We start from the raw sequence: 12,049 nt of genomic DNA, 5'->3' as shown, positions 1-12,049 counted from the left end.
TTGAACTGGACACTTTTGTGCAAAGCACCTCTGAAAATATGTGAACACAAGCAGCCTGGGCTGCTGGTCCACTACAGCCACAGGAGGAACATAAGTAATTTACATTAGTCAAACTGACGTGTACATGACAATTTTATGATTGGAATTGAGGCTCTGTGTCCCAAACACTGTACCTACCAAACATGTTCAAATGCCTGACTTATGGGTAGTATACACACAAGTCACCATGAAGTGGTAGGCAACAATTAGTGACATGTTAGGGGTAATATATCTGACATAGCCCTCATTAGCCATCCTCAATCTTCCCTGTGTATTGTTTGTCGTGTGAAATGCACTGTCCCCAGAGTCAAACAACTACACACAGCAAATGAGTCAACATATAGTACAAACACATATCATGACTGTTGTACCTTATTGATTGCCATCTGATGTTGATACCCATTTGTAACACATTCATACATGAACATCATGCCAAATGTATTGCATGCCGTTCCAACAGAAGCACACAGATAGTTGTAACAGTCAATTCACACAAAAAACACACAGGTCATGATTTATATTTTTGTAGCGCAGCCTTGTCGTCACTTATTGATGCAAAAATCTGCGCAAACTTACAAATTTCATGTAAATTTCCTAACTTTGCGCTGCTTTTGCGTCAGTAAAAATAAGGGAATTCCTGCACAAAGATAGTAGAAATGTGGGCTGCAGTTGCATGGTCTACCACATGTGGCCAAACACTAAAACACACACTGCTGGCCATACCATCCTATCTCTGTCTAGATATAGGCTGCATGCATGTTTAATAATTAAAAATCACGCAAACACAGTTTGAGTCAAAAAGTTTGACTCACATGCGTAGAAAAACACGCAAACACACACTAAACATCAATGGGTCCCTAGCGTTAATTCCACCAGCGCACCCCACGCATGCGGATATCCATACAAATGGTAGTTTCCCGGTAATGCGTGGGATTTTGACACACATGTAGCTTATGCGTCAAAAATATTCACGCAGATTACGTATGCATCAAAAAAATTACATGCAAGACGGAAAACGGGGTGCAAAGGAGACAGGAAGTGATGTAATAGGAAATCCTGTTTACAGACATGTGTCAGGCTTTGTCTTTGGCTTACCATCCAGACCAGAGGGAGATGGCGTGCGGCCTCGGTTCTTGCAGGTCTAGCTCTGACCGAGGTAGGGGCAACCCTTTCCGGTAGCCACGGTGCTGTTGACAGTTATACGCCACTACAGTCCATGCCCTCCAGAAGGAGTCCCAGAGGAAAGACCCCGTAGGGAAAAAACCTCCAGACGGGAACTCCCTGGAAGAAAGGAGAACACAAGTTAAAATCAGAATCTTGAACCCAGGAAAAAGCACAGGAAGAACAGGAAAAAACAGGAGCCAAAACTGGATTCCAAAAAAGAAGACCAGCTGGAGCGTGACCACCACTGGAGAAGTGTTGCAACGCAAAGAGAAGATAATTCAATGCCCTAATATACCCCTAGACAGGAATTGACAAACAGGAAAAGGAAAAACGGCCATCTTGGATTGGGAAGGGGTAATAGAACTAGATAGGAGAAAACGCAATAGGAAGAAGGGAAGCAGGTGCATGTAGGGAACCAGAGAAGAGAAAGGTATGATGGGAGATCAGGAAAAATGGCTTACCAAAAGAAGAGAAGAAGGAGAAAGCCAAAGAGTGAATCCCAGGTGAGTGGAAGGCCGAGGGGGGAGTCCGAGGGCCTTCACCTAATTTCCGTGCGTCGTGCAAAATGCGCAGCGAGAACCCAAGCCCAAGTCTGGGCTCCCGTCCCCGCCGCAGCAGTGAGGAAGGTACGAGGCCGGAAAAAGGGGGCATGGCGGGCCCCACGACCTGAAAAATGGACCGCAGCCCCCGCCGTGACCCGACCAGGCGGCGCCGCAGGTCCCCGCGACACAACAGTAGGTCCCGCCCCCGAGGGCCCAGGTTTGTGAGGAAAAAGGCAGAAAAAATGACGGACCAAGAGAGGGGCATGCACTGAAGAGTCATCCTCCCAGGAGCATTCACTCATAGGATAGCCCTTCCAATGCACAAGATATTGAAGGCGTCCACGGAAATACTGGGAGTCGCAAATCTCCTGGACCTCGTATTCCGGCACGTTGTCTACCAATTGAGGAGGAGGATAGGAGAATTGCCTGTGAAAAAGGTCAGGTACATATGGTTTAAGCTGAGATACATGGAATACTGGATGTATTCTCCAAGTCCGGGGTAGACGAAGACAAACAGAAACAGGATTGATTTTTTGAAGAACCAGAAAATGATCATAGTACCGGGGTCTAAACTTATTTTGGATTAACCGGATAGGCAAAAACCTGGAGGAAATCCAGACGTTATCATTGATTTGATAAGACGGAGCCTCATAACGTCTCTTGTCAGCCATTCTTTTAATTTGTATCTTGCTGGCTTGAAGATTAGACTGTATGACACCTTGTATGGTGCGTAGTCGTCGAACAAACGTTGTGATGGCAGGAAGTGTAACTGAATCTCTGAGTGTACCAGGAAAGGCCTTAGGATGGAATCCATATGAACAATAAAATGGGGAAACCTTTGAAGCACTATGCAATGCATTATTATATGAAAATTCGGCAAGAGGTAAATACATGGACCAGTTACTTTGTGTAGCATTGCAAAAACTTTGTTGATACTGTTCAAGTCCTTGATTTAACCGTTCCGTTTGCCCATCAGTTTGAGGATGGAAACCAGAGGAAAGAGCCATGTCGATCTTGAGTGTTTTACAAAATTGTTTCCAAAATGGTTAGATAAATTGGGAACCACGGTCTGAGACGATGACTTGTGGGAGGCCATGAAGACGAAAGATTTCTTCAATAAAGATTTGACTTAGTTCTTTAGCCGTGGGTAACTTTTTTAATGCATTAAAATGTGCCATTTTTGTGAATTAATCTACTGTCACCATTATTACTCGAATCTAATTTGAGGGAGGCAGAGAACACATGAAGTCAGTGGATACTGTGTGCCATGGAGCCGGTGGAACCGGTAAGGGACGGAGCAATCCTGATGGTTTATTATGGGATGTCTTTGCTTGTGCACAGATAGGGCAAGAAGTCACATAGCTTTCAGTGTCAGCCTTAAGAGTAGGCCACCAAAAGGAGCGCAGAAGGAGATCTTGGGTGGTCTTGATTTCGCGATGACCTGCAATTGGGGAGTCGTGGCACATTCGTAGGGCTTCCGCTTGGACAGTTTTAGTTGGCAGAACAAGGCTTTCTTATGAAAATTGTATTCCTTATCCTAACATAATTGTGGACTTAATTTATTCATTTCAGTCTCCAGTAGATTGGAATACTCAGAGTGAACTTTGTCAAGAAAGAATTGCACAACTCCAATGATCTTATCAGGTTCAATTAGGTTTAGTGTAGTAGAATCACTACATTCTGGATAGCGTTGTGATAGGGCACCAGCCAGAATGTTTTGGGAGCCAGGGATATACGTGATATAAAAGTCGTATTGGCTGAAGAAGAAAGCCCATCAAGCCTGACGACTATTTTGGCATTGAAAGTTTCTTAGACACTGCAAATTCCGATGATTGGTTCTTGCCTCAAAAGGTTCTTTGGATCCCATAAGAAATTGTCTCCATTCTGTACAAGCCGTCTTCACGGCGAGCAGTTCTCGTTCTAACACTGAGTAATTACGTTCAGAGTCGGAGAGTAAGTGGGAAAGGTAAAATACGGGATGTTCTAACACATCATCACTTTGTTTTTGTAGCCCCTATAGCTTTTTCTGAGGCATCAGTGACAACAATGAATTGTTTGGTGGTATCTGGATGCCGTAAAATAGGAGCTTGAGTGAAGGCGTGTTTTAGCGTTTCGAAGACTGCTTCCGCATCTTTGGTCCAATGAAAACCTTTCCGTAGATTTTCTTTCTTAAGAGTTTGAGTTATATGACTGGTCTGCTGGGCGAAATCGGCTATGAATTGATGGTAGAAATTGCCCAGTCCTAGAAAACACTGGGTTTCTTCGATGGAAGAGGGAGATGGTCAATCCAGAATGGCTTGAACCTTGCCTGAACCAATAGTAATCCCTACTTCGTTGAACAAACTGTTAGTGTTCCAGTAATGAGATGTATTACACATGTTAATACATGGTAACAATGCAGTCCAGAGTTTCGTTGAGCCATGCCCGACTATTATTCAGGGCCATATTTACCATGCTATTTATAACTCTCACTAACAGCTAAGTTTACTGAATTTTTGTGTTTACATCAGGACAAATATTCATTCAAATGCACAAACCAAAATTTGCCATTTTGCTATCATATTGCACAATCATAATACAGGGTTTTCTAGTGGCATTTAGGATTAGGCGTTCCAATCCTATCATTGAGTTGCAGGAGGCTATTTGTTTCATTCTTGGGCACAAATGCCAGCACTAAGCTATTGCGGTTACCATCCATTTTCAACTAGGTGCTAATCCATTTTCAAAAGGGGAGGGGTCCCAATGGGATCCCTTCCTCTTTGTGAATGCATAGTCAAAACCTTTTTCTGAGCATGAAGTTGTGCCACGGACCACTGACTGCTTCCAAAAATTTCTTTCAGTAATGAAATAGGTTGTTAAAATACTTTCTGTACACCCCTGCTGAAATAATGCTGCATTTCAACGAAAATGTACATCCCAATATGAGAGCAGTCACAGACATGGTGTTCTGCTGAGCTCAGCAGGCCAGCATCCCTGTGAGTGGGGTTTGCAAAATGAGACCTACCTCATCATTATTCAAGAGGTAGGGCATTTGCTACCCCATTTTTGAATTGCAAACAGTGTCATTTCGAGTGTTCTACCTCTGATCATCCAACTTGCTCATTGCTAGTTGCTAAGTCTAGCAATGTGTGAATCACAATACCTGATCAGACATTGAGCATGTATCTTCTTTCCATATCTTACAGGTGGACTGGCCCCCTATTCCATGGGGAAGTGGCTTGATTCGAGGACCCAGACGTATCCAGTAAGTGTGAAAATGTCTGTCCTGTGTTGTGATTGCAGCTGTTGTGTGATTAACTCTTGTGTGTTGGACTCATTGCAAGATATGATGAGCTGGCACCTGATCTGATATATGGCTTGACTGGAGGTTGACATAGTATTCCATGCAAGGGTTAGATATTCACTGGCAGAGAGTCATATCTTGGGAGTCTTGTGCTGCGCAATAGGCAGCAGCAGGTGAACAAGGTGATTGGTAGCCACATGTAGGCCCACATTTGATTTGGAGGTGGTCCAGTGTCAGAATATTGACAGCAAGTCATGCCCTAGTTTACACAAGACAGTGATGCATCAGTTTTCCACACAAAATTGCACATCCCTGTATTGTAATGTACATGTAGGACTGTATGGGTGACTGTCCCCCAGCATCTATCCCCGAATGTTGTACTCCACTTACGTGGCACTTAAGTGGTATGTTATAGGCGTTCACGTAGCTCAAGGCCAGATGTGTGCTTGCATCAATGTGGGTGATTTAGGAAATGGGTCAGTGAGATGTGATGTTGATGGTTGTCCACAAATCGAAACATGAATGTAGATGTGATTGACCAATGGATACCTCACTCCTAGTTGGCAGGCCTCCTTACATGTGTTCCACTCACTAAATCCATGTACAGCTGGACAAGGCTTTGTGGTTGTCCTTGACGGTTGTGATGATGTATTGCATGCCCATCCCCCCTGAGGCACAGAGGCAGGGGGAGAAAATATATGTAGGTAGGTGTGATAGTCACAGAGTAGATGACAGACATCTAATTCAAGCATGCATGTGTACCAAACAACACTGACCCCTTATGATAAGCAACTGCATACCATCCAGCCAATTACATATACAAATCACAGGTCTTGTGTGCCTTGATGTTGATCCAGCTGCCAGGGATTAGTCGGCCTGGCACATGTTGAGTACTTGCTGCATTTGCATTGTGACACATTGCACTACATAACTACACAGATCACTTAATTTGGTACACACTTTGTGCTTTACTGTGCTGTTAAATTCTTGATGGGTAGGCAGCGTTGCAATGTCATTCCTCAGGGACAGTCTATCATCTGTACTGTGATTTGGACTGCATGTGCAATTTGAGGGAGAGTGTTAGATTATCATCTGTACATGCATCACACAATGATGACACTAATGTCTGTCTGTCTCTTTTTTTTTACAGCTGCCAACATTAATGCCGCAGAGATTAGAGAGTTCCAGAGGTGGGCAGTGCGATACAGGCATATCCTGGATGTGGAGTCTGGCTTTCGAATGATGGCAAGACACTATCGTCGGGAGAGAGCCACTGGAGCATGGCGGGCTTTTAGCCAAGGGGGCCCGGCACTGGCCCCAACAGGTGTCTCCACCACCATGACTGCAGGCAGTGGCAGAGTGGCCACCAGTATATCAGCCACACCTGCTGCACCCTCAACCTCGGGAGCTACAGCCACAACACCTGCTGCACCGTCACTTCCAGCACCCCCGACCATAGCACCAGCAGTTGCTACAACATCAGGGACAAAGACCACTACAGCAGCTGCTTCGGGCATGGCCGCAATCAGGCAGCTACAGGGGGACATGTGGAAGGTCCTGAAGAAAATGGACAGTCTCCAGCGGGACGTTGATCGGAATAGCCGGAGGCTCAAATCAATTCAGAAAACTCTGAGAAGGGCAAACCTCTAAGTCCTGCATTGCCTCACCCCTAATTCCGTTCCCTCCCTCCTCTTTCCTTATCCTGTTTATTAGTGGGTTTAGGGGGTTTAGTGATAGGTTAGAGTAGGCTATTAGTTTAGATAGGATAAGTAGGTTGGGGGTTATATTATTACATGTTAGTTTGTGGGTGGGTGGGGGTTGATGTTGGGGCTTTTGTGTATTCTATCATTAAAAAAAAAAAAAGTAAAAAATATTTGTTTAGTATTAAGTTAGTATATGTTGTCCTACATGTGTCCCGTCATATAAGGAGGGTGGGGGGTTAATGTTTAGAGTGTTTAGTTACATGTGGTAAGTTTAACATAGAGTAGTTAGGGCCAGTTGCGGGTAATGTGTAGATATATTAGGTTAGTATAGGTGTGTGACATAGTTTTCAGTTTTCTTTTAGACACAGTTAATAAAGTTTTAGGTACTCCTTTACGGTATGTGTCATATGCTTAGGGATCTGGGCCTTTGCATGACTGTACAGTGCCAAATTTGTGTTGGCCTGTGTATTCCGTCCTGCATCCACATCCCACTCTTGACATGTTAATTCCCACTTCCAACTGAGCTGTCACATTGGCAGCTACAACAAAGCTACATCTCTATGCATCTGCCATCCATTGTACCCACCACTCAAGGTGACTATGGTTCCCATATATTGGACAGGTAGGTGTGATTTTTAAGCTGTAATCATTTGGGTCCTGTGTTCGAATCTTGGGCACTGTGGGAGGTCTGCCTACAGCCTAATGTTTATGTGAACCCTGATAAACTGAGTGGTGTGAATTTCTTATGAGGTTAAGTATACAGAATTCACGCCTATGGGCTTAAATTGTACTCCCAGGTGACGTTATTGGCCAAACACTCTTACGCCGCCATTACTGCTGTATGTTGTGTTTGTGGCATTGAGTTTAATCTTGTAGATACCTTGGGCCTGACATATACTATTTTTACACAGCATTTGACTTATTTTTGAATGCAACAGCAGAACAAACTTACAAATTGCAATGATATTTTGTGAGTTAGTACTGCTTACTTCAGAAATGAGCCACAAGCAGCACAGATGATTTTAAAATCCAGACCCTTGTGCATAGATATCAGCCCACATTATTTCTGCGCTCTTGTATTGACATTCTGTGACCATTGACATGTTACATGCGTCACAAATCTCCAGCAAAGTAGATGTGTCACATTACACAGAGACAAACTGGTTGTGTAGGTGCTGTTTATTTTAAAGTGCTGTAGTGCAATATTTACATAGTGCAGGTTTGTGAGTCCATTATTGTGAAGCATTTATTGTGACGCAAAACACAAGTGCAATGTTGAGGGACATGTCATTGGACATTCTGCGATGGAGTGTCATTCAATGCAGAGGAACATGAATTGCCAATTGGGTAGTGAGAGGGAATTGCAGTCCATAGTGGTAAGGTTAACAGTGTGTCGGAGAAGAGTGCATGTCATCAGAGTCCTCAGCTGTGTTGGAGATGACAGGTTGTACTATTGGGGTGGTAGGTGGGTCCTCTGAGATGGCTGCTACATGTGTGCTCCTCCTTGTGATTGGAGGTGGTGTCTGGAGGTTTCCGAAGACACCTTGGAGGGTTTCCTGGCTGATGGTTGTCAGCTCGTCATCCATGTCATCAGGGTAGTCCAGGACAGGCAGATCCACAGGAGAGCCAATGTCCTCTGCAATGAGATATTGTACAATTAGTGTGTCTTTGCTGTGGCAGTTGTAATGTGACGTCACAGACTTCCTATTGGTGGAACACTGTAATCTGGGTTCCCGTTCATTGTTCCTGTCATTAATATTTGCATTCGCTCAGGCCTAGGCCCCACCTGCATGTCACATGTAGTGTGGGCAGTTTGGGAAATTGTCTGCGTCACATCTTCTAGGTGTAGGTTCTGTCCAAATTGTGGCTTGCTACCTTCTTGTCCTAATCAAGCCTCACTCTGCTACCATTAGCATGGTGAGGCCTTGCAGTGCTTGTTGATGTGCTGATGCCACATGCACCACACATAACAATATGGCCCCTACCCAGTCTATCATTTTTCACATACACCTATACAGTGCTGAGACCCAGCACCATACCATGTATTGCATTGGCATGACATGATACAGGTATCAGCATTGGTAGTTTCTCATGTTGATGTTTGCGTATTTGTGCCACATTGCATTGCACTGATGGGCCTGGAGGAGTTCCATTTCCTCTTATGGCTGTGCGGGTGTGTTTCACTAGCTACACACATATGTCCTCCCCCTCAATGCTGTAGTCTTAGCACTATGACACTTAAGATGTTGCATGGTGGCGTTGCAGAAATTGTGACACAAGCACAGGGGTAGACCCTGGAATGGGAAGCATAGGTATGAGATTACTGCTGTGTACTTCATAATGTAAGTGACAGTGCCTGATATTTATTGGGTCTATGGACATGAGCAGTTGACAGGATTTGCACTTGGATAGGGATTGAAGGGGATTGATCACGTAGTCATACTGAAGTCTCATTTTGAGTGTGTTTGTGCCATGGGCACCTAACTGCCATTTCCTAATTGACTAGCACACACAGCACAGGTAGTAGTGGCAAGTGTTGTCAATGGTACATGCCACTTGAGCCAATGGCCTGAGACTAGGCATTGTCCTCCAGTTTACATTCTGACAATACCAGCTGTCCTGTGACAGCAGCCCAGTCGTACTCTCCTGGCCTGCTTTTGCATTTCCAGCAGCCTTGGCATAGCGGTGTACCCCCATGCAAAGGTTGTTGGTGTTGTGTTGTGCTGTGCTCCTGGATGCCCCTGTACAGCCCATGCACCAGTGCCGTGCCCCTTTGCCCTTTCCACTGCCTGATTTCTTGGGCTGACATGCATTGTGTAGTAGGTATATACCTCCCCCTTCTTGCACGTGCCATGAAGGCATTTTGGTCCCCCATGCAACTTACCCTGCATATGTGTTGTTTCCTGGAAGTCTGCGCTGTCCTGCAATTCCTGTGACGATCTCCTCCGGGATGACAGCTGCAACCATCTCCTCCATCTCGTCCAGGGCCTCTTGCGGTGCTGGACCCCCACCTCCGGTCTGCAGTGCTGCTTTCCTGTTCCTTGCCTTTTTCTCCTTTGTCCTGCGCTTGCAGTCACGCCAGCGTTTCTTACACTCGGTGACAGTTCTCCTGACCTCTGCCACACTGTTAATCGTGTTCACAATTTGTTGCCAAAATGCCTTTCTCCTCCCAATTGGCAACTTAGAGGTGATGAAGAGTTGATGCTGGTGCTCCGTCAACTCTCTGACCAGTATTTCATGTTCCTCTGTGTTGAAACAACATTTCCTCTTCTTCTTGTCTCTCCCCTGGGTCTTGTCTGTGTCCTCCTGTCTGGTTCCTGGTAGATTGAGGTCTACCTGGTGTCTCTCCTGGCTTCCATTTTTGGGCTCCTTAGCACTGTTTGCTGCGTTTGCGTCGCTCTTTGACGCTATTGCGGTGGAAAATGGCGCATAACCGGTTTGTGATGTTTTCCGTGTCGCAAACCGGATTAGAGTCATTTTTCCTGCGTTAACGTCATTTTGCCTTACGACACGGCACAATGGTTAGTGTAAAAAAAAGACTCTAACTTCTTAGCGCCACTGTGCGTCAAAGTATAAATTTGATGCACGGGTGGTGCTAAGAAATTGCGTTAGCCTGCATTACATTTTTTTGACACAAAACTGCATTAGCGCAGTTTTCCGTCAAAAAGTATAAATCTGGCCCTTAATGTTTGCTCCATGTATAATAAAAATCTAGCCCACATATAGGGTACACATGATCTGTGACTTGCCTCAGTTTACTAATAGCATTGGCATCAGGGCAGAAGTATTTCCCAGTTTATGCTTAAACACTCACTTATAATAAATAAATAACCACACTGTCATTTACAGACAGTAAATTTCCAAGAATTGTCCACAAACCTTCTCACTAACTTCCAGCTTTCCTGATAAAACTACGTAGTGTATTATTAATCTGTGAAAACTGGGCTTCAGTAAACATATTTATCATTTGCACATCACCAAGTAAAGTGTTCTTATTTGTTTTCATCCTATTAAAAACTTTTTTCATCACTCTGAAGAACAAAGCCTGGTCTTTCACAGCTACTGACATATTTTGAAATGTTTGTACAGTTGACTTAGTTATTTAAATGTTGTGTGCTAGAAAAACCCACACAGCCTTTCGTTTCACACTTTTTAAAGCAGGTCATACAGGTCCCCTTGCAAGATCCTGGAACTCTGCAGTGAGAATGAAAAAAGACAAACTAACTTTTGACCTCTTTTGACCTCTGAACACAGAGCACATGTAACAAGAACAAGATTTAAAGGAGTCTTTTTCACTTTGAACTAACAGAACCCATGTTCTTAGTCAACTCTCCAGAAAGTGAGAGTATGTCCTAAAAATGGCTTGACCTGATAAAAAATGACTCGCCACAGCGAGTGGTTGAGTAGATTTTTCGGATCCTGATAATGTTAGTTAAAATCTCATTAATATTTAATACTATATAAAAATATCTAATTATATAAACACACATATATATATGTGTGTGGCTGTTTATATATATACATCTATAACACAATTATAAAAAATATATTTTAAATTGTATTATTCTTTAATTATTTCTATTTACTGCTATAATATATATATATGTTTTTTTTCCCAAGTAACTATGACTCTCGTGCCCTAAGGTAACTATAACTGACGCCTTCCTCATGCACTGCTAATTACCCCATATATTACATCACTCATTACATCATCTATGATATTATTGGTAATATCACTGCAAAATTTACAGTAAAATTATGGATGAGACAACTGTGCATGGTGGGGGCGCGAGTTATAGTTACCTTAGGGCACAATTTATAGATACTTAAAATAACTCTGACTATAACTGCTGAACTTCTATGGTTTTGTGCAAGTAAATTCAGAAGCTAACTATGAAGTCCCTGTAACCTTTGGTACTTTAAGTGAATATATATATATATATATATATACACATATATATATATATATATATATATATTAGATCGCGTTAACAGACTGCCCACAAATGCCATGCAGCCTCTTTGAAGGTGTCTCATCCGGCGTTGGGCTGGATCCCAGAAAATTGTACCCCATAACGAAAGAGTCACACACACTCAGAATTTAATATTAAAGAGAATAATAATGTGCTCCAACCCTTGCAACTCGTTTCAGCTTGATGGCCTTGCTCACACATTGGGGATTCATTATACCAACACCATTAAGTGCAAACATTGTGAAAGTTAACAATGAGAAAGGACTGGAATTATCGTGGCCCCACACTCACAAAGCAAATACAGTCCGCCATCTTAGACTACTACTATGGATGTGTCAAACATAT

This window comes from Pleurodeles waltl, chromosome 3_2 (genome assembly GCF_031143425.1).
Source record: "Pleurodeles waltl isolate 20211129_DDA chromosome 3_2, aPleWal1.hap1.20221129, whole genome shotgun sequence".
Taxonomy (NCBI): domain Eukaryota; kingdom Metazoa; phylum Chordata; class Amphibia; order Caudata; family Salamandridae; genus Pleurodeles; species Pleurodeles waltl.
The sequence above is the reverse complement of the archived record's forward strand: the minus strand, read 5'-3'. Positions refer to the sequence as shown.